The sequence below is a fragment of the Capricornis sumatraensis genome, chromosome 5 (assembly GCF_032405125.1).
Source record: "Capricornis sumatraensis isolate serow.1 chromosome 5, serow.2, whole genome shotgun sequence".
NCBI lineage: Eukaryota > Metazoa > Chordata > Mammalia > Artiodactyla > Bovidae > Capricornis > Capricornis sumatraensis.
Genome location: NC_091073.1, coordinates 62,928,085 through 62,952,689, shown reverse-complemented (window position 1 = coordinate 62,952,689; position 24,605 = coordinate 62,928,085).

Genomic DNA, 24,605 nt, shown 5'->3' with positions numbered 1-24,605 from the left:
CTGCACCTCCTTCAATAGGAATTCTGCCTTTATATTTGTATGATCAGTGGCAAGAAACTGTACAGCATAAAGGGGTACCTCATCTTGGAAACTGAGATACCTGTTATTTTCTTGACCTTCATTGTGAATAAAATGTACCCAGTCATCCAACCCCTTGGCACTCAAAGATATACTGCTATGCAAATGGCACCTGGGGATATACCTCAATCCAGTATCTACTTAGTCTTACACAGTTTCATCTTTTCTATGTGTCTTCTGTCTCCTTTTCCCACTAGTTTCTGATGCCTACTGTCACAGACTCCTGAGAAGCAGGAATCTGAATCTGGTACAGAGATTATGTGCATGAAGTTTATTGGAGAGTGTGCAGGGATCACACCTAAGCCAGAGACAAGACAGAGAAAATAGACGTGGGCAGAGGGAGAACTTGGGCTGTGCAGTGGTGTCACTGAAATAAATCCCCAGCCAGCCCAGTGGGAGCTTTGAACCTGGAAGATTCCTTCAGAATTGCCACAAGCTGGGGCAATGTTGTGAGGCCTTTAGATCCCCATGTTGATCAAACCCTGGGTGAGGGCTATCCCGGGAATAGAGCATGGCTTTGGGTGAGGTGATGTCTGCAGGCAAGGTGACTTCCTAAGAGGGCTGGCAGTGCCAGTCCCTTCCTTCTGAAGGATCTGGGTGTTGCATCACAACATCCACTGCATATATACTCTTCCCTAAAAGATAAATTTAGGGTAGAATCCAAAGTGATTTATTTGTAATTTTTATGTTCTCTATGGCAGTCTATGAGATTGCCAATGCCTCCCTAGAATGATTATGAAACTGGTATTCAGACACACTTAAATCTTCCAAGAGTCTCCATTTCAACAGAAGGTGAAGGTGAAGTCGCTCAGTCGTGTCCTACTCTTTGCGACCCTGTGGACTGTAACCTACTAGGCTCTCCGTCCATGGGATTCTCCAGGCAAGAATATTGGAGTGGATTGCCATTTCCTTCTCCAGGGGATCTTCCCGACCCAGGGATCGAACCCGGGTCTCCCGCATTGGAGGCAGCCGCTTTAACCTCTGAGCCACCAGGGAAGCCCCTGGCGTCAACAGAAAGCTGACACAATGGTGAGACTTGGATTCTCTGAAATACATAGCTATTGAGGTTGGAGAAGAGACTGAGTGTTTTCCAGGTAATGAGCCCACCTTTATGACAAGTCCTTTCCCCCTTATTTGGTTATATATATTTTCTCACCTATTTGGTTATATATGGTAGAGCTGAAACTTTTGATCTTTTTTGAACTCGTTCTTGGGTCCTGAGTCAGCATTCTGATGAAAATGTTATAGTCAAATTAGGTAGTTGCCTATCATTTACTGCCTTCCTTATTGCATGTATATTCTTCTTAATCTTGTTTACATTAGCAAATAAATAGCTCCTGGAGAGCAAAACGAGACTTTTATTTCCATCAAGCACTATGATCACTGGTTCGACCATATCATAATTATGATGCATTGCTGTACTAGCTAAACTAATGAGTCCTCAAAACAGTGCAATAAAAGTCACAAATGAGACTTTATTCAATTTTCAATGATTGCGCATTAAATCGCCCAGGAATGAGTACAATATAAGCCTTCTGAGTGTGTGATTATTTTCTTACTTTTAATTTGTTTCTTTATATCTGATATATTTTAATTCCAATTCAGAAGTGGTGAAATCTTACATTGTTTTAAAATTTGACTTTAATGTTATTATGCTTCTTAAATGTAAAAGAGCTATAAGGTAATACAGTTGGGGGAAAGTAAATTACACATAAAAAATCCATTTCAATGCTAATGAAGTATGCTTTTGGAGAGAGAATAGATAATACTTAAATTTATTTCCTTTGAGAAAAGGTGTTTGTTAAAAATATGGGCATGAGCTTTCTAGTTGGTTACATTTTTCTATTCATGTCTTAAAGGAAGTGTTTTGTTTTAAATTACTAGGAAAAAAAATTCCACAAACAAAACAAAATAGGTTAATGACTGGTTACAGATTTAAAACTCTCCATTTCTTATTTTCTCTACTTAAACCTAGGAGTATTGCTTTCAAACTTTTTAAAGAATTGGAATATTTTTACTCTGTAATACAGGTTGAAAACAAAATATCCATTTTATTTTAATAAGCAAGGATTCCTGCTTTACCCCTTCAACTAGTATTCTTTTTATTAGTTCATTTCTGTACTTTTGAAGTGTGAAGGATAAGATTATAAAACTTCTCTATGTATCTATCACTAGTTTCTTCAGTTATCAATTTAACCTTGTTTTGTCTACACTACCCACTCTCCCTATCCCCATCCAGATTAGTTTGTGTGTGTGTGAAAGTTGCTCAGTCATATCCAACTCTTTGCCACCCCATGGACTATACAGTCATGGAATCCTCCAGGCCAGAATACTGGAGTGGGTAGCCTTTCCCTTCTCCAGGGGATCTTCCCAACACATGTCTCCCTCATTACACCCAGATTCTTTACTAGCTGAGCCACAAGGGAAGCCCAAGAAGACTGGAGTGGGTAGCTTATCCCTTCTCCAGCTGATCTTCCTGACCCAGGAATCCAACTGGGGTCTCTTGCATTGTAGGTGGATTCTTTACCAGCTGAGCTACCAGGGAAGCCAGATTACTTTAAAGTTATATAATTTCTCTGTAAATATTTCAATATGTACCTTCATAGGATAAGGACTCTTAAAACACAGAATCATAAGCCTACTATTATACTTAAAAATTAACAATTTTCTGACAGCATTAGATATCAAGAAAGTGTTCAGGTTCTTTGAATGTCAGAAATTATGTATCAAATCATCAGCATTCAAATAAGACTCACACGTTACAGCTAGTTGATAAAACTATGAAGTCTCTTTTGCTGTATAGGTTTCCTCTCCATGTCTAATTTTGTTTTACAATTTCTTTGTGGAAGAAATCAGGTCATTTATTCTGTATGGATTCTACTGATTGCATTCCAGTGTGTTGATCATCATGTTCCACTGTCTCATTTATTTCCTGTAAATTGGTAGTAAATTCTTCCAAGAATTGATTAGATTTAGCTTTAATTTTTGGACATGAATACTTGAGATAATGTGTTGTATTTCCATCTACCAGGAAGCATGTAATATCCGTTTAACTTTTTTATGATAACAATAGCCATTAATGATTATTGCCTAGATCCATTACTTAATTACAGTGTTAAAATATTAAAATTCTATCTCTCACATTTCACTTATTATCTGGGGTACTACTGTTCAGTTCAGTCGCTCAGTCGTGTCTGACTCTTTACGACCCCATGAACTGCAGCACGCCAGGCCTCCCTGTCCATCATCAACTCCTAGAGTCTACCCAAACCCATGTCCATTGAGTTGGTGATACCATCCAACCATCTCATCTTCTGTCATCCCCTTCTCCTCCTGCCCTCAATCTTTCCCAGCATCAGGGTCTTTTCAAATGAGTCAGCTCTTTGCATCAGGTGGCCAAAGTATTGGAGTTTCAGCTTCACCGTCAGTCCTTCCAAAGAACACCCAGGACTGATCTGCTTTAGGATGGACTGGTTGGATCTCCTTGCAGTCCAAGGGACTCTCAAGAGTCTTCTCCAACACCACTGTTCAAAAGCATCCATTCTTTGGCACTCAGCTTTCTTTATAATCCAACTCTCAGATCCATATATAACTACTAGAAAAACCATGTCCTTGACTTTGTTGACAAAGTAATGTCTCTGCTTCTAATATGCTATCTAGGTTGGTCATAACTTTCCTTCCAAGGAGTAAGCGTCTTTTAATTTCATGGCTGCAATCACCATCTGCAGTGATTTGGGGGTACTACTGTAAAGAAATACTACTCTAAAGGGGTGTTCAAGTATAAGGAGAAGTGGATACACCTGTGGCTGATTCATGCTGATGTTTGCTAGAAACCAACACAATACTATAAAGCAATTAATCCTTCAATTAAAAATAAATACTTCCCCTTAACTATTTAAGTATCTTAAGATACAGTTTTCATACAGATTTAGTTTGCATGATTCTTTATTTATTAGTACAAAACAACAATTGGTTCCCAATATCCTCTAGATATAACCAGTACATTTTATTATCTACAACATACTATATATTTTTTATATGTTAATCCATTGAAGCTGTATTATGTATTGATGTTTAATTGTCCTATCTTTAGCCAGTGAAAGCCTCTAAGTTGGTTTGTGAGTCCAAAGGACTGTAATACTCTTTAGTAGCTTCCTAGTTTTCTGTTATGATAAAAAGTGCTAGTTTCATTTTATATATTTTATGTTACAGACATCAAAATCTCCAGAATTTCAGGAAATTGTATTGAAAGTAACAATTTGGGTGCTAGAGTTAGGGGTTGTTTGCTTACTGTTAAAGGTTATTACTTTTGGTTTGGTCCTTGAATTTGGGTTTTTCCAGTGAACAGAACTTTTCTTGTCTTAGTAAATTACATCCTGAATTCTTATTGATACATTCTACTCACTTTTAAGATTATTGAATTTTTATTTAACTGTATTGATCTTGCATATATATCTCATTTGTCTCGTGCTGGAAACCTCAGTTCTCAAAGAAATCAATATGATCATTCAGTTGCTTTATTCTCTCATACACACAAACACAATGAACTCAATAAAGTAAAAACACCGCCATGGGCAATATGCTTAATACCGTTTAAATTTTTTTCCAATTTTTTTTTGTACTTAGGTTATGTCTCACCTCACATGTGGTAAAAGTTTCCGTGTTTCAAAGTCACTTAAAATAGTCCTGTTTTCCTAGAAACTCAGAACATAGTTGGGTTTATTTGCTTTACTTCAGCTTTTTAGAATTTGCCTTTAAAGATTTTTATGTGCATTTTCATTGTTCCAATATCAAGTCTATAAACAATGTGCAGAGAACCAAGTTCTGTCTCCATCTTCCTGACCTCAGGCCTTATAACTCCTGTATAGGTAAACTGAAAATTTTTTAACTGATCCTTCCATCAAAACCTCTCCTTTTTTCTTTTTCTTTCTTTCTTTCTTTTTTTTTGGCACTTAAGGTTTGTATTTTTGCTTTAATGATTATTTTATACAAATGTGTTTATGTAATAACCACAGTCCCTTTCTAGATGCTGTCCTACTATGAGTGCAACTGAAAGTAGCTGATGACCTATTTCTCTTTCCCTGTTCTCTCCCAGCATGTTATGTAAAGCATTATTCTTTCTCAGTTAATAATGTAATGATTATTTTGATCTATTTTTAATATATCCTTTCCATTCTTCACCTCGTTTGATAAATGTATATAAGGTTGTATAACCTTCACATCTATGATTTCTCTACTATAAACATCATTTAGCTTTAATTTTTTCAGGCACATATTCAAGTAACATTTATTGCTAGTCCTAATGTTTTCACTCTATTTATTTTGATTTTCAAGAGCCCATTCTTAGAAAGTGCCTGAAGAAGGGTTTATAGGCATAATATTCTTAGAACTCTTGAATTTTCATAACATTTTTTCATGGCTTTTATACTTGAAATCACTTATGCTTAATATTAAATCATTGGCTCACATTTACACACCGTTTCTTTTTTTTTTTTTTACTAAATTCCACCATGTTTCTTTTTTACTAAATTGTTTTCTGTCATAAAATGTTGCTTTAGACAATTTGATAATCTCATCTTTTTTGATTAGTAACTTAATACTTTTCCCTATCTCTCCATGTACTCCTATTTCTTTTAAGGTTAATCATACTATTAGTATATTTTTCTGTGCTGGCTCTTCTGGTTATAATTCCAAGTTGCTGCTTATTTTAAAGCTTATCAAGTTGAAAATTTTAGTGTTCTATTCCATTGTAGTTTTTTTCTCTTTTCTTGTGTGTGTGTGTGTATGGGTGTATGTAGAATCTTGACTTTCACTTTCTTTATTTCTATCACTGTCTCTTGAATCTTATATCTTCATTTTCCAATTTTAAAGTTTTCTCCTCCCATATGCTATTTCTCTTAATTTATTATCCTTCGTACTTCTTCACTGATGTTCTCCCATTTATTTTTGAAATATTTTTCTATTTCCAGATACTTTCTGTATTTTTCCAGCAATCTTTTCAAGTCTTTGGTCATCTAAATTCTGAGCTTTTGTACATCAGTTATGTCATTATTTCATCATTTCTTTAATTTCTTGCAAATTCTTTTGATGTGGCATTATAATTCTCACCTTTTCAGGAGTATATTTCTGATATGCATTCATTTGTTTATAGACCCATTGTTTTGTACCTTAGTTTTTAATTGAAGTAAAGTCAGTTTACAATGTTGTGTTTCAGGTGTACAGACTAGTGATCTGCGCCTTGTTTTCTAAACATATTTTGGGTGAGGTTTTATCATAAACCTTTTGCTATTCATGTTTAAATGGGATCATTTTTCCTGTATTTTTATTAGAAGATGGGCCTGGATAGCTTCCGTCATTTCAGATCTGAGGAACAACTTCTGTTACTTTCACAGTGTTCAACATTATGACCTGTGCTTTCTGTGATACGAAAACCCTCCTTCTCAGCTCTGCTTTTATCAAAACCTTTTCTTTGTCTCTCTGTCCCTCTCTTGTTCAGTTTGGTTTCTATTTCCAGTAGTTTGTTCTCAGTGTCGACCTCTTGTTCTAGAAGAGAGCTTCATCTAGTTAGAGTCCGGAGTTTAAAAGACCCAGACCACTCCACCACCACCTGACATTATTGTGGTTCTATGCCACTAACCTGCAAATGGAAGCCGGTAAACCTCCCTGCCATCTTTGGCTCCTTCTCTCAGATTGGCCTGTTGAGTATTCTGGTTAGTACTGCTGGTTTTCTGGGTCTTAATGTCATTGGAAGTCTTTTTTTTTTTTTTCCTGTTTCCTCTTCTAAATTGCAGATTCCACATGGGTCTTATTGTTATTGGTGCCGTGTCTCTCCCAATTTGAATTTTCAGGTTTGCGGATCACCTTACAGCTTTTTTTTTTTTTTTTTTTGCAGAGAAACTTTGAGACTTTGTAGTCTTCCAGTGGCTCTGTCAGTTATCCTGGAAGTCAATGGCATTCAGATAGGTCTTCAAAAAACTTTTCTGCCATCATCATTTTCCTAGGCTAGTATCTTAAACTTAAGTTCTACTCAACATTTCTTTTTTTTTTTTTTTTTGTATTTCTTTTTTTTTAATTAATTATTTTTTTTTTAATTTTAAGATCTTTAATTCTTACATGTGTTCCCAAACATGAACCCCCCTCCCACCTCCCTCCCCATAACATCTTTGTGGGTCATCATTTCTGAAAGAGAAAAATTGTATGGAAACTTCCATCAAAATCTGTCCAACTCAGTTTTATTAGGTAAAGCAATATGTTTCTATTTGAATTTACTAGAAAATTCTATGAGAATAGTGTTCTGGGAAAAAAATAATATATAAAAATAAACCAGCCCTATATCTTAGCAAGGGAAAATGGAGCGCACAAACAATGTAGTTAGATTTGATGTGACATCGTTATCACTGAGTAATTTCTGAGCTTTTTACTGAGTCTCCATTTCAGTGCTGAGCTCACTGTAGGCACCTGGCAAATTTTGTGAATGAATAATTGAAACCCTTTGAACCCTGGTAGCTTCCTTGCTGAGTTACTCTTGAGAGTGACAAAGAATAGGTGTAAAGTGCCTCACACATCTTTCTCCTGCCTTCATTACCTTAGGTCTCCTAAGGACAAATGAGTGTGTTTATGTGTGAGGGCACATGCATGTATGGAGCATCCCCACCTCCCAGTACTGAAGAGCTGTTCATCAGAGCTTTTTATGGCAATATTTAAGTAAATTATGCATTATGCATGCGTGCCAAGTTGCTTCCGTCATGTCTTTGTAATCCGATAGGCTTTTGAAAGAGTCAGAAATATGCCTTCATGACTGACTTATTTAATTTTGAAATTGCTGACAATCCCAGGCCTCTGTTGTGGGGATGCTAGCTAGTAGGTTGTCATTTAACCTCAAGAAAATGCCTCAGACAACATCAGTAAGGCTAGGAAATAGCAAAGACACTTTACTGAGGCTTTTAGGGCAAGCTTAACTGGAGCAATGAAAAGACTGGTGACTAGGAACAAGTGGAGGGAAAAAGTGCCAATTTTAAGAAAAGATCAACACTCACAACAATCCAAAAATGAAGGCTGACAGGCAATTGATTGCTTCACTCCACTTCCACTAACCATAAGGGCAATACAACTGGATGGAGAAAAACAACTGATGAATGCCCAGGGTTTGCCTCTTAAAGAGAACAATGCACTTGCTTAATAGAAGCCAGGAATATCTTTTCCCTCTCTCAGTATTAGTTTCTAGATTCATAGATTAGGTTGGGATCAAGCAGAAATGTGAGCAAACTGATTTTTTTTATTTTTTAAAGAAATCATTGAGATGGTTAATTTACAGTATTAGTTTTAGGTGTACAAAATAGTGATTCAAAAACTGTATGTATTATTCTCTATTATTAGTTATCAAATATTGAATGTATTCCCTGTAGTGAACAATATATGCTTGCAACTTGTTTTATACATAATAGTTTGTAAACCTCTTAATCCCCAACCCTTATCTTGTCCCTCTCTTTCCCTCTCCCCACTGGTCACCACTAGTTTTTCTGTGAATCTGTTTCTTGCTCGTTACACTTATTAGTTTGTGGTTTAGATCCCACATATAAATGATACTATAGAGTATTTGCCTTTATCTGAATTATTTTACTAAAAATGATAACCTCTGGGTTCATCCATGTTGTTGCAAATGGCACAATTTCATTCTGTTGTTATGACTGTGTAATTGTGTGTGTGTGAGTGTAGTCACAGCTTCTTTATCCTTTGGTCTGTTGATGGGCACTTAGGTTGCTTCTATATCTTGGCTATTGTAAATAATGATACTATGAACATTAGGGTGCAAGTATCTTAATGAAGGAGTGTTTTTGTTTTCTTCAGATATGTACCCAGGAGTAGAATTGCTGGATCATGGGTTATTTCCATTTTCAGTTTTTTGAGGCAACTTCATTCTGTTTTCCACAATGGGTATACCAGTTTACATTCCCATCAGCAGTGTACAAGAGTTCCTTTTTCTCCACATCCTTACCAATATTTGTTATTTGTAGATTTCTTTAAGGATAGCCTTTTTGGTAGGTGTAAAGTGATATCTCATTGTGGTTTTGATTTGTATTTCTCTGATTAATGATGTTGAGCATCTCTTCTTGCGTCTATTGGTCATCTGCATGTCCTCTTTGGGAAAAATGTCTTTTCAGGTCTTCCCATAGGCAAACTGCTGCTTGTGCTAGAAATGGTATTTAAGTAAACAGATGACTGTCCTCAGCTCTGTCTCTATATTTCTCACCTATACTTAGGGTTTAATTTCAGTAAATGAATGGAGTAGGAAGTAGGAGAGATTGAAGACTGATTCTTTAAGCATTGCGTCAGTTTCAAGTACCTCAAATACAGTGTTGTCAATAGGGGCTGAACCTTGTTTTTTATGTGCTGTGTAAGTTCAAGACTTTAGAGGAACAGAAAATGGTCATGGAGAAGATTCTTCTGAGCATAGCAGAAATATATAGATGAATGCTTGATACACTGGGAATTGAAACAACAACTTAGGCCCATAAATTTGCCCCTGACTTTAAGTCAGAGTAAGGAACCACAACCAAAGTGGGAACTGAGCACTCTCATGGTAAATTGTCTACACTTCTGCTGGCAGAACTTGAGTCTAGATAGTTCTTTTCAGATACAAGTAAGTAAACAGGAAAAAAGTAAGATGAGTCTATAAAATGAAGAGCAAGAACAATAACAGCAACAGCAGCAGCAACAAAACTGCAGAATAGGAAAATAGGAATGTTATGACTATTTAGAAGACCATGCCACTGAAAATGGTCTATTTTCAGAATTCATATAGGAACCAGAAAAACAAGTTGTTCTGCGTCTTCGAGAGTGTATCAGAAGGCGAGAAAATATTTTGGTGAAAAGTTAAAATAAGAAAAAAAGGGGAGATGGTAAGATTGTTGCAAAGAACCAAGAAAATACAATAGCAGAATTAGAAGCTACAACTGGAGATACAGTATGTGGAAGAATGAAAGTATGGAAAATAAAATTAATAAAGAGAAAATGTAAAGTTCCCCAGAAATATAAAGAAAAAGTACAAAGAGATTAATATCATGATAGAGTCAACAATAACAAAACAGATAAAAAATATTCAATCTAGAAATTAAAGGTATTTCTGAATTAGATACTAGAATAAAGATCATTTAAGAATATAGTTAAATACCGAATATTCATTTTATTTATAAAATATCTGAGAATGTAGATTTAAAGACTTTCCATACTTATGTAAAGGCCAAAGGAAAGAGATTCATACCTAAACATTCTACCAAAAATTTTTAGGAAAGATTAAAAGAAATCAAGCACTCATTGAGTCAGGGTAAATGATTATTGCTTAAAAATAACACAAATCGGGTGGACCTGAGGCTGTTCCTGTGTAGTACAGAAAACGTGACAAGTGGATCAGGATCTTTTGGGGAAAAAATTGGGGGAGGGGAGTGCAGACTAACCAGTAGTGATTATCTTTCATATGTAAAGAGAAAAAGAGACTATAAGGTGTACAAGGACTTAGAAGACACATTATCTACATATTATTCTTGATACATTAATGACTACCAAACATGATTAGTCAAGAATGCATATTCATTATAAGAATATCAAGTTCAAGCGAACCTTGTTTATTTTATACAAAATTAAGATACCTGAGTTCATCAGATTACTTTTGCAACTTGGATCCAAACTTGAGGCCTATAATATTTTACTAAATCATTTCTGCTCTATAGATTTGTCTTTTTATTGAAGTATACTTGATTTACAATGTATTAGTTTCAGGTGTATAGCAAAGTGATTCAGTTATACTTATACATATACATATATGTGCTCAGGCAATCAGTCATGTCTGACTCTTTGTGACCCCATAAACTGCAGCCTACTAGGCTCCTGTGTCCATGGAATTCTCCAGGCAAGAATATTGGAGCGGGTTGCCATTACCTTCTCTATACACACACACACACACACACACACACACACACACCCACACACACACACACAGATACACACACATATTTTTTTTCAGATTCTTTCCCTTTATAGGTTATTACAAAATATTGAATATAGTTCCCTATGCTATATAATAGGTCTTTATTAGTTATCTATTTTGTATGACAATTTCTCTCAATTTCTATACCTTTCCTTGTAGCAGGAAAATGTTTATTATACATTTTAGCACTAAGTCATATCATATAGTCCACAGTTAAGGTGTAATCTCTTGCTATCTTTGAAGACTGCTTCAAATAATTTAGTTCTAACTATAGATAAGTATTATACATAAATGTATAAATTGGTACATGTATAGAGTACATAAACAGATATGTATGTTAATATCTGTATATTTACATAGGCATAATTGTAACCAGAGCAGCCATATAAAGTTGAGTGATACGCCCTATACAAACATACTGAAGGGGCAGGAAGGGGTTGGCAACATCTGGTCCAATGTTGTCTCATCAAGGAGCACCCTAGCAGAGAGCTATGTCTGTGTGAAGAAAGACAAACAGGTGAATTTTCTTGATTAGTGTTTCAAACCCTGTTCTCACAGAGCTAGATCCCTTCCTAATCAATCTCCTGGGAAGGGTGGGATAGATATACTAGCTGTCATGAATGCACCAGATAGACTACCAATATGGTATACTATACAAAGAATTCTTAAACAAATTGCAGTGTCTCTCCCTCATACAGAAGTTGTGAAGAATAATATAAAAGCCATTTTGATCACCAGTGACCTTGAGTGATGACTTTCTGTATCTTTAAATGCATGCTGAATAATCTGGGCTATGTATTTAGTTAATCAAGAGTATTAAGCAAACCTATCCTTCATAGCTCAGTTGGTAAAGAATCCACCTGCAAGGAAGGAGACCCCAGTTTGATTCCTGGGTCGGGAAGATCCCTTAGAGAAGGAATAGGCTACCCACTCCAGTATTCTTGGGCTTCCCTTGTGGCTCAGCTGGTAAAGAATCCACCTGAAATGAGGGAGACCTGGGTTGGATCCCTGGATTGGGAAGATCCCCTGGAGAAGGGAAAGGCTACCCACTCCAGTATTCTGGCCTGGAGAATTCCATGGACTGTATAGTCCATGAAGTCACAAAGAGTCAGCACAGGACTGAGCAACTTTCACTTTCAAGAAAACCTATGGTTAAACTCTCATCAAATCACAGTCCAGCTAAACCCAGTAAATGTCCCTAAGGTAACAATACTTAAAAATCACTACTACATGAACTAATGTGTATGAAAAAGGGACTTAGCCTTTAGCTTATGGATGCTGTGAAATTTAAGCCCTCCAGTCTCACCTGATGGATTGAAAGAAGGGAGGTTTAAAGAAATGAAGGGGAGGGGGACATTGCATATAGTACTGAAAATGCTATGCTGACCTAGAAAAGCAAGTGTAAGGAAATAATAAAATTAGTACCAGTTCCTATTTCTGCCAGGTGATATTTTTGAAAATTTCTTGTTTTGTTCAAATTGTAAATAAAAATCGATACCACCTTATACCAGTACAAAATCACATGTCATGTGATTCGAACTCTGAAAAACATTTTCAGGACAAAAAGATTAGAAGTAATTACATACATGTGTTATTTTGCAAGGTGGTAAGACTAGGGATTTTATTTTCCTCTCCTTTTCTATACTTGAAAATTATCTGTAATTTACAGTATCTTATTTCCTTAAAACAAGTATGCTTTTCATTTAAATTTTTTTTAATAATTGGGAATTTGTGGCAAGACCGAAAAAAATTAAGAACATTCCATCTTGTAGAACTGATTTCAATGCTCTAGGAGTACTGCCGCTCTTCTATTGTTATTTACACAATGCGTAGCTTATTACAGTTCTTCGCTCACATTCACAAAGGAGTTCCTCATAATGAGCTCTTGTACAAATATTGTCTTACAGAAGAATAGTTAAGATTCTTTTCAGGTTTAATTTACTTTGGCCCTTAATAAGCTTGCTAATAATACTTTCATCTGAATTTATAGGAACCATACTTGGTACTTAAATGTTTTCTTTATGTCTAAAAACTGAAAAATTCTATAAGCATTGCTTCTTATGCCTCAACATTTTTGTGAAGTAGTAGCAAGGAATAGTTATCTCCATATTAGCTGAACCAACTGAGACTTTCAAAGATTTGGCTCGATCAATGGAGATGCAGAAGAGGGACTTTGGCTACTAGCCAGGTCACTAATGTGCCTAAAAACATAATCTGGGAAAGACATTTTTTCTTAAATTTGGTTTTCAAGCTCCTTAGGGGGACAGACTTGTTCTCCTGTACCTGTCACCAGTGAGACTTCATTCCACATACCTGCCTGAGAGTCTGCTTAGCTTGACTAAATTTTAACAGGCCTCTTCCTGACTCTACCTCCCTGACCTCCGTTTTTCAGAGAATTTACTTTAGAAAGCTTGTAAACTACAATTTCTCTGCCTGAGATGTAAATATTCTCCCAGTCTCTTGCCAGTTCAGCCCAGGAACATTATTCTCAAGGACCTGGTATGCAACCTTTTGAAATGTAAATTCTTGAGAAGCGAAGGTGGTACCCTTATATGTTAGTAGGAGCTGAACTTGAATGAGAGCCAGGTAAGAATCAGAATGGCCGTGGCGGATTCATGTTGATGTATGGCAAAACCAATACAATATTGTAAAGTAATTAGCCTCCAATTAAAATAAATAAATTTATATTAAAAAAAAAAAAAGAATGAGAAAGGCCTGATTACATTGACCAAGCCACACTTTAATTTTCCTCAGTACTTGCCCACCGTCTCCTGCCTTTTGTTTCAGTGGGCCTGGAGTTAGTCTCTCCCCTATTGTAGCAGTCTTTAGTGAAGTTTTCCTTGTCTGTTTTAATTCTCTAGTACAGTTTGGTTGGGTTTTTTTTGACAAGTCATGTAATGTGTATTTGAGTCATGGATCTTTGCATCTGAAAGGAACAAATCTAAGACTTTGACTACTCTCTCTGAAATAATGTATGGAGCAATGAGAGACCATCTCCTTGAGGGGATCCAAAAGGGAATGGGAAAGGATCTATGTAACATCAATATCTCCCATGTCTTTCTTTAGTGTCAGTGTAGTATTCCTGTTGAGAAAAGTTGCACTATATTCAGGTATTTAATTAAAAAGTAAACATTAGAGTCAAACCCACATTTTTTGTGTCCATTAAATGTGTGATATTGGAGAAAGTTTATCCCAGGATGTTTAGAATAGCCTGTCAACCTTAAAAGTCACCTTACAGGGGTCATGCGGCATAGTTTGGATAGTTTAACCCTGTCTTCTTTATTAGGAGGCTTTTTTTTTTTTTTAAGGGGACGGGGTAATCTTTGGGACTTAGCAGTAATATGAGGTCTAATTTGAACTCTATACTCTATGTTGAATGGAAACCTGAGCATTGCCTTCAGGTTCGTCACTTTGGTTGCTTTATTATGGGCATGTTGTCATTTCCTATATATGAGTACTGTGTACTACAAAAGTGCTGTCCTCACAGGTTCTTAAATGTTTAAATATGCTTCTCCATTGGCTTTATACTTGAACAACTCAGTAGTGTATTCAGACTTGGGGCCTACTTTCCTAATAACTTGGTAAACTTTGTTCTACTCTCTTGGCATTGTGTTATTGTGGCAAAGTCTGAAGCCATTCTTATGTATGTGTCTGTGTATGTGTGTGAACACTCTTCCTATATAACTTTTCCTGTATGGATAACCATGTTTTTATGGCTTTAAGTTCAGTAACTTTCCCCCAGATTAGGTCTTAAAATATTCCTAAATGATTATTGCTTTATTTTTAAACAGGGATCCCTATTATCTGAAAAATAGCTATCCACACAGAGTAGGGAGGGAAATTTAGCTAGAGGCTGTTTACAGTCTTTACTTGGTTTATCATTTCTTATGCCTGTGACTAAATCTGTTTCTTTTGAGTAGGGATGCATTTCTTCCTAAATCATGGATAACTGAATAGTCAGTCCTTCATATCAGTGGTTCCTCTGTATCCCTAGATTCAAGCAACCACAATCATGAATTGATCACTGTTGAAAAATCTGCATATGCCTAAGTGTACCTGCCTTAGTTCAAACTTGTGTTGTTCAAGGATCACCGGTAAATCTCTTAATATATAATATTTATATCTCTACATAATCTCTCTAAATATATATATACATAAAATATCTCATTGTATATAATGTAGAATATATTTGGATTTGTATATAATATCTTCTCTTCAGATAGATATGTTAAAATAAGTTAAAATATCATGTCTAAAATCATTAATTATATAATCATACTCTATGTAGTATGCTATGTCAGTTCAGTTCAGTTTCTCAGTCATGTCTGATTCTTTGCAAAACCTTGGACTGCAGCACACCAGGCCTTCCTGTCCATCATTACTACTAGAGTCTACACAGACTCATGTCCATCAAGTCAGTGATGCCATCCAACCATCTCATCCTCTGTCATCCCCTTCTTCTCCTACCTTCAATCTTTCCCTGCATTAGGGTCTTTTCCAGTGAGTCTGTTCTTCGCATCAGATGGCCAAAGTATTGGATTTTCAGCTTCAACATCAGTACTTCCAATGAATATTCAGGACTGATTTCCTTTAGGATGGACTGGTTGGATCTCCTTGCAGTCCAAGGGATTCTCAAAAGTCTTCAATATCACAGTTCAAAATCATCAATTCTTGAGTGCTCAACTTTCTTTATAGTCCAAATCTCACATCTATACATGACTACTGGAAAAACCATAGCCTTGACTAGATGGACCTCTGTTGGCAAAGTAATGTCTCTGCTTTTTAATATGCTGTCTAGGTTGGTCATAACTTTCCTTCCAAGGAGCAAATGTCTTTTAATTTCATGGCTGCATTCATCATCTGCAGTGATTTTGGACCCCCCCAAAATAAAGTCTGCTATGTTTCCACTGTTTCCCCATCTATTTCCCATGAAGTGATGGGACCAAATGCCATGATCTTACTTTTCTGAATGCTGAGGAGTTTTAAGCCAACTTTTTCACTCTCCTCTTTCAGTTTCATCAAGAGGCTGTTTAGTTCTTATTTGCTTTCTGCCATAAGGGTGATGTCATCTGCATATCTGAGGTTATTGATATTTCTCCCAGCAATCTTGATTCCAGCTTGTGCTTCCTCCAGCCCAGCATTTCTCATGATGTACTCTGCATGTAAGTTAAATAAGCAGGGTGACAATATACAGCCTTGATGTATTCCTTTCCCAATTTGGAGCCAGTCTCTTGTTGTACATCCACTTCTACTGTCGGTTCCTGACCTGCATACAGAATTCTCAAGAGGCAGGTCAGGTGGTCTGGTAGTCCCATCTCATTAAGAAGGTTCCAGAGTTTGTTGTGGTCCACACAGTCAAAGGCTTTGGTATAGTCAATAAAGCAGAAATAGATATTTTTCTGGAACTCTTTTGCTTTTTGATGACCCAAAGAATGTTGGCAATTTGTGCTCTGGTTCCTGTGCCTTTTCTAAATCCAGCTTGAACATCTGGAAGTTCATGGTTCACATATTGCTGAAGCCTGGCCCGGAGAATTTGGAGCATTACTTTACTAGTGTGTGAGATGATTGCAATTGTACAATAGAATGAGCACTGTTTGGCATTGCCTTTCTTTGGGATTGGAATGAAAGCTGACCTTTTCTAGTCCTGTGGCCACTACTGAGTTTTCCAAGTTTGCTGGTATATTGAGTGCAGCACTTTCACAGCATCATCTTTTAGGATTTGACATAGCTTAACTGGAATTCCATCACCTCCACTAGCTTTGTTCGTAGTGATGCTTCCCTATGGCCCACTTGACTTCAAATTCCGGGTTGTCTGGCTCTAGATGAGTGATCACACCATCGTGATTTTTTGGGTCATGAAGATCTGTTTTGTATAGTTCTCCTGTGTATTCTTGCCACCTCTTCTTAATATCTTCTGCTTCTGTTAGGTCCATACCATTTCTGTCCTTTATTGAGCCCATCTTTGCATGAAGTATTCCCTTGGTATCTCTAATTGTCTTGAAGAGATCTCTAGTCTTTCCCATTCCATAGTTTCCCTCTATTTCTTTGCATTGATCACTGAGGAAAGCTTTCTTATCTCTCCTTGCTATTCTTTGAAACTCTGCATTCAAATAGATATATCTTTCCTTTTCTCCTTTGCTTTTCACTTCTCTTGTTTTCACAGCTATAGTATGGTATGCAGTAAGTATTACTATATTCTTTCTATAACTACTTAGTAACTTTTATGTGTATCTATATAGTATCTTATAGACTTTATTATATCAATGACATATTGAATAGAATTATGTACTATATTGCCTGAGTCCAGCTCCAGCAGCCAGGGATTCAACCTGAAGAGATGGACGGTGTCGGCGAATGAGACAGCCTCTCATTTTTCTTGGACTCCCTATCTATTTCAAGTTTAAGATTTTCTTTTATACTTTTACAAAAACATTAGGTCAGAGGTTTGACATTTTCAGTTCCCCTTCACCCAGATTTATTATTTCCATAAATCATTGTTGCTCTTCAAACAGAGTTCCTGCTTCAGCGATTCTATAGGAATCAGCTTTACCATCTATTATCTACTTCTTATAATATGTCCTATAGTTGACTTGTGATTACATTGTAACTCACGCTACATTTCTCAGTTTACTAGTTATCTTCCTAAATCCTGTTTGCCCCTAACATTCTGAGCTCACTATCTCTTAAAAAGTCTTCTAGCTACAGTGTCTCTAAAAATTCCTTTTACAAGCCATAGTAAAAATGCTAACTTTACAACATTCCTTAAATCTTTAACTTCTAACTATTTTAATTATTTCTAAGCCCTAAATTCAGTAAACTCCTTTGCCATAAACATTTTCCTCACAAATAGGCTTCAGATAGCAATCCCTCCCATGGCCTCAAGCTGCGGCCTATGTGCTCATCCTGGAACACTCTTTTGTAAAAGTCCTTAAGCAAATGTCACTGATTAACTTTATGAATTGTTCTCTGAGCAATGCTGCAGAAGGCTTTGTGCCTTCTCATGCTCCTCTCAAGAACAATAAGCACCTTAATATTCCTTTTCAGTCAACTCAGCTGAGGAGAGGAAAAGACAAGTCAGAATTACAAGGCCTAACTCCCTCATCCCAGGACCGTGCCTGCGGAATGAGGAGAGGAGTCTGGGGCCGTGCCTCCATTTAGACAGTAATGCCTAATGTAGCTCCCGACACTATATATCTTAGATATATATAATGTATGATATATATATATGCAATTATGTAATCCTTTATTATAATCATGTTTTATATATCTTAACATACTTATCTATATTTCCATCTAGATCAACCACTTGAGATTAATTACATATATCATGACACTTTATCATAAATTCTTCAAATACTTATCCTATCATAAAATGCTCTCCTAGATAACCAGAAAACAATTTTCACACTCAAATTTAATATTGCTATAAAACTATTATGTAACATACAGTTTAAACTCACATTTATTAATATGCAATAATGTTATTCATAGCCTTGCTTTTAAAAAATTAAAATATAGTTTAAAAGCCATTTATTTAATTTAGTAGTTAATTCACTTTTAGTCTTCTTTATTCTAGAATAGTTTCCTTCCTCTTCCTGCTTGCCACCCCCACTTGTTTTTTTCTCTAAAGACATTGGCAATTTAAAACCATTTGTCTGATTTTGTCTTGTTTTCTCATGTTAAGCTTCAGGTAAACCTTTGTGAGATGAACACTACATAGACAACTGTGTGTACCTTCTGAAACATCACACTAGCAGTAATATAATGTCTGTCACATGATTCGGGATGAACTTTCAGATCACTTGTTAAGGGTGTACCTATCAGATCCCTATTGCATTTATCTTTTTTCTTTGTAACTAACAGGTGATCTGGTAGTTTAGACTTCAGACAGTGTGAATATCCTGATCCCAAATCCACTTTCACCTAAATATTTTAGTGTTCAGTAATCATTCTTGGCAGAACTGATTGCTAAAATCATGGTTACAAAGTGAGATCCATTCTTTTTCTGCCGCCAGTAATTTAGCCTTTGGATTATGAGCACTTTGGCACCTATATCTGGTTTTTAGCTTTTAGTGCATTAGCTTAAACTGACACAGATAAAACTTGACTATAGCATCCTGACATAAATTGTTACTATTAATACTTTTTTGGAGCAAAGATTTCTGCTACTTTGCATTATAAACACTTCAGGACCTAGTGTGATTAATTCTAAATGGAACATAGTGAAAAAAAAAAAAACTGAACGTTTGATTAAATGTGAAAAATATTGCACATATATATCTTTACATTAGAATTTTACACTGGGCCTAATTGAAAGAAAACTCGAGGTTAAAATAATATATGAATTTGGAATGTCAAGCTTTCTTGATTGTACTTAAAATATTTGACATTTGGGAAATAGTATACTTCAAAATTCTCCAAGCCAGGCTTCAGCAATACGTGAACTGTGAACTTCCAGATATTCAAGCGGGTCTTAGAAAAGGCAGAGGAACCAGAGATCAAATTGCCAACATCTGCTGGATCATGGATAAAGCAAGAGAGTTCCAGAAAAACATCTATTTCTGCTTTATTGACTATGCCAAAGCCTTTGACTGTGTGGATCACAATAAACTGTGGAAAATTCTGAAAGAAATGGGAATACCACCCCACCTGACCTGCCTCTTGAGAAACTTAAATGCAGGTCAGGAAGCAACAGTTAGAACTGGACACGAACCAGCAGACTGGTTCCAAATAGGAAAAGGAGTACATCAAGGCTGTATATTGTCACCCTGCTTATTTAACTTATATGCAGAGTACATCATGAGAAATGCTGGGCTGGAGGAAGCACAAGCTGGAATCAAGATTGCCGGGAGAAATATCAATAACTTCAGATATGCAGATGACACCACCCTTATGGCAGAAGGTGAAGAGGAACTCAAAAGCCTCTTGAAGAAAGTAAAAGAGGAGAGTGAAAAAGTTGGCCTAAAGCTCAACATTCAGAAAAATAAGATCATAGCTCCTTGTCCCATCTTTTCAGGGGAAATAGATTGTTAAACGGTGGAAACAGTGATTGCTATTAAAGGAATAGCTATGTTCCTTGCTATTCTTTATTTTTCTGGGCTCCAAAATTGCTGCAGATGGTGGCTGCAGCCATGAAATTAAAAGACTCTTGCTCCTTGGAAGAAAAGTTATGACCAACCTAGACAGCATATTAAAAAGCAGAGACATTACTTTGCCAACAAAGGTCCACTGAGCCAAGGCTATGGTTTTTCTAGTAGTCATGTATGGATGTGAGAGTTGGACTATAAGAAATGCTGAGCACCAAAGAATTTATGCTTTTGAAATGTGGTGTTGGAGCAGACTCCTGAGAGTCCCTTGGAATGCAGAGATCCAACCAGTCCATCCTAAAGGAAATCAGTCCTGAATATTTATTGGAAGTACTGATGCTGAAGCTGAAAATCCAATACTTTGGTCATCTGATGCAAAGAACTGACTCATGGGAAAAGACCTTGATGCTGGGAAAGATTGAAGGTAGGAAGAGAAGGGGATAACAGAGGATATGATGGCTGGATGGCATATTCGACTCAATGGACATAAGTTTGAGTAACCTCCAGGAGTTGGCAATGGACAGGAAGGCCTGGCATGCTGTAGTCCATTGGGTCTCAGAGTCAGAGACGACTGAGTGACTGAAATGAACTGGCTCTTCTATGATCCAAATATTTGTAAATATTTTTATGAGCTTTGCTTATAGCAGATATTTACAAATTAACTCATGTTGTAGGGTTCTTAAAATACAGCTTATCCCCTTTCAACTCATAACATAATTTTTTCAAAAGCTTTTCTAAAGAGGCAAAGGCAGCTTTTGGTTTTTATTGTGAGGGGGCAGGTGGCGGTGGTTTAACATGGTGTCTAGTTGTGTTTTTTTTTTTTTTTTTAACTTCATTTTTAGTTGCCTGACCGATTGCCCCATAGGCGTTTAGATTTTTCTTATTTATCTCTTAGTAAAACATTCAGATTCACTTTGTCTTTTTTTCCTAGGAACTCAGCTCTTACAATTTTCTATTGCTCTTTTTTCTCTGTAGCAATTTCACCTTGCCAAGCTGTGTGCACTGCTCTCTGAAGAGTTAACAAAATCTATTTGGTATCTCATAACAGCATGACTTTAGTCCATCTTCATTTTATCATAAATTATCAAGCTGCAAAGAGTCCTTGCAGTGTCCAGCCAAATTGAAACAAGGTTTCTAAAGCCCATTCCTGGTCATCTGTTCTTAATGGTTTTGCCTTCACTTTGAACAGGGTTAGTGCACCTTAGAGCAAAATCATCTTTGAAGCTGTGTAATTTTTAATGATTCCTAATGTAATAGAGTTCACTGTGAAAGACTTGAATGGTAATATTTACACAAACCATATCTAAATTAAGCTGGCTTCTCAGGCTAGAAAATCCTTCAAGAATCATTTCCCACTCTGTGGATGGAAAAAAAAAATGTCTTCAGAGAATAGAATGGCCATGGACGATGAGCACTGAACAATCTACTTGGAAATCAAGGAGGTGGTACTGGGAGAAAATTACATTTAATTTGCCTTGTCTGTCTTTTTGCATTGACTTTCTTTGGAGGAAATCACGATGTGAATATTATAAAAAATTTTGAAAGGAGTATGCTGGTATATGTGCATGGTACATGTGTGACATGTGTGAGCACAACAGGATATTAATACAGAGATAACTCCAAACTCCAGGGCATTTTCTGTTAAACTTTTTTTTTTTTTTACTGTGATATGTGTGTGTGTGTATAAAGTCAATTATATGTGTTGTAGAACTTAAATTATCAACTTGACATCTTTTTTAAAAATTATGTTTGAGAATAAACAAGGTTCTGACTTATCAGGACCACCTGATGTTGGCTGTCTGCTCTGTAGACCAAAGGTGAGGCTGCCCGGATGGGCCCGTGAGTGGGTAATACTGGGTTATGCAGAAGAGCTGGGTTCTACTGTATTAAAATAAACGTTTATTTGTCTAGGGCAACAAATTCTTCTAGAGGACCCAATATGTGATTTTTGTATGTGCAAATGTCAGAACTTGAAGTCATCTTTTCTATTAAGTTATCTTTTTGACATTGAGCTTTTCTTTCAGTCTCAAAGATGGTTTGGAAAAAAAAAAAAATCTGCCATGTAGCTTATCATGTACCTCTGATAGAAGTATGGTTGACCATCCTGAGGCCATAGTTTTGCTTAAAGCTTTTCACGTTTAAGTTGCCTCTCTGTGGATGGTGATCTGAGAACAGTCACCAGTCACCTTATAAATGTGTGTGTGCTAAGCCACTTCAGTCCTGTCCAACTCCGTGGGATGCTATGGTTCCTCTGTCCATGGAGTGGATTGCCATGCCCTTCTCCAGGGGAACTTCCTGACCCAGGGATGGAAGCTGCATCTCTTATGTCTCCTGCATTTGTAGGCAGGTTTTTTTTGTTTTTTGTTTTGTTTTGTTTTTTACCACTACTACTACCTGGGAAGCCCCGCCTTACATATAGGAGAAACTTAATGATCAGATGGGGACAGCCACCTTGCCTCAACTTTCCAACTTCCTTGATTTTGAACCTTGTACAAGGAGAAAGAGGAGAGAGATAAAGGTCCAAAGTTGCAGTGAGCTTGGGCCCAGCAAGGAATGGGGACATCACATGGGCAGGACTTTGGTTGGGGCGTTCCTGTCTCTCTACATATATCCAGAAGGTGAGCAAAGATTCTGCTGCTCAAAATGGCTGGTATGAACCTAAGGGATCACTCATGTCTTCACTCAATCTAGTCTCTGGTTCAGATATAGCTGATTTTCTTATTGCCTTCTGTCCTGAGATAGTGCCTCTTTTTATCTCTCGTTACAACTGGTTTTCAGGTGTGGCTTGTATTAAACAGACTTTCTTTGTTGCTACAGCCTCAAGATTTCCTTCTCTTTCTCTCCTTTCTGTAGATCCCAGTCCTAATAAGATCACAGCTGACTGGGTTATTCTCCATCATGGCAAAATAAGGATGTGTGATACTAGGTCGTCCAAGTCAGGACAGATGTCTTTCCACTCCTATTCCTTCTACTTCTGTTCAGAGAAAAATTGGCATGCATTAATTTACATCGCCAGAGCTATGAAGAACACTCAGATGCCATCTTCTCCTCCAACTTATGGTGGGATAGATATTTCAGAAGCTGCAGTAATCCCTGCTTGTCTTCACTGGAGTAGGATTTAGTGTCAGTATTTATGCTATGTCCCATTTGGCAATAGTATAAATTATTTAATTTCAAAGTCAATTGTAATCTAACAGACTCTTTGGCCCATTTCTTAGTTAATTTCTTTCCCTTCTTCTCTCCTTGAGACATTCATATCCTTGACTGTTATGATGATACTTCCATGTTTTCTTCTCTTTCTCTGTACCTTCATCTTAGTATCTCTGCTAGCTTCTTTTCCTCAGCTGAAACTTTAAAGTATTATAGGGCCCTTGGGCATTACTCTCGGCTCTTTATATTCTCTTTCAGTGTCACCTCATCCTGTCCTGTAGCTTTTGTATTTTTTGTGTGTCTGTGCTTGTGGTTCACAAACTTGTCTCTAGACCAGATTGCTCCCTTGAGCGGCTTATTCTATACTTAAGCCTACCAATGTATCTCTATTTTCCCACCTACACCTACTCTATGAGCAAGCCTTGCCATTGCCCTGCACATGTTCCCCCTCTGCTATCCCACTTTAGCCCGAAACACCACCATCTTTCCCCTAAACTGCTACAAGTCTAACATATTTTTTTATTCTTCGTGATCTCTAGTGATGCAATATCCATACAGAAATCATAGTGACTTTTTAAAAAATATATATATATATATATTTAAATTTATGGAACTCTCCTGCATAAAATATTTTACTGGCTTATTGTACCTAGAGTGAAATATGTAGGCTACAAGGCTGTATGACCATGTCTGACTCTTGCTACCTCATTGGTTGTATCACTATTATCTTGGTGTGCTGCCCCTCCCTTCTGGCCTTGAAATTTACCAAACTCTTTCATACTTCAGTCTTTATGCTTGTAATTCCTTCTTTTTTGGAAGACTTTACCCCTGGCTTGGCACTTGTTGTTTCTCTTTCATATCTGAGATCTGTCCCATTTTTCTGAAGTCTACCCTATACTCAGTTCTCTCCACCCTCTTTTTGGCCTTTCATTCTTATCATGCTCTGTAATGATCTACTTGCTGTTTATTTTCTATTCATTCACTGCCACTGCTCCACCTACTGAGAATGTCAACTCTGTAGGCCCAGGGTCCTTGGCTGCCTCGTTTGTGGCAGTACCCCTTGTTCTAGCAGTTTCTGACACATATAAAGTGCTCAGTAAAATTTTGATGAATGGATGCATGGGAAGTTGTATATGGCCACATATTGTAGAAGATAACAGTCTATTCTTTCATTTGAACAAAACTTTTCTCTTTTTAGGAGGGACTGCTGAGAGAATATTAGCAAACAAGAGGGTAAGAGTCCCTGAAGCTCCTTGTCCTGTTGAAATCGATTGTAGACTAAATTTAGAACATTCGGAACCCGCTGT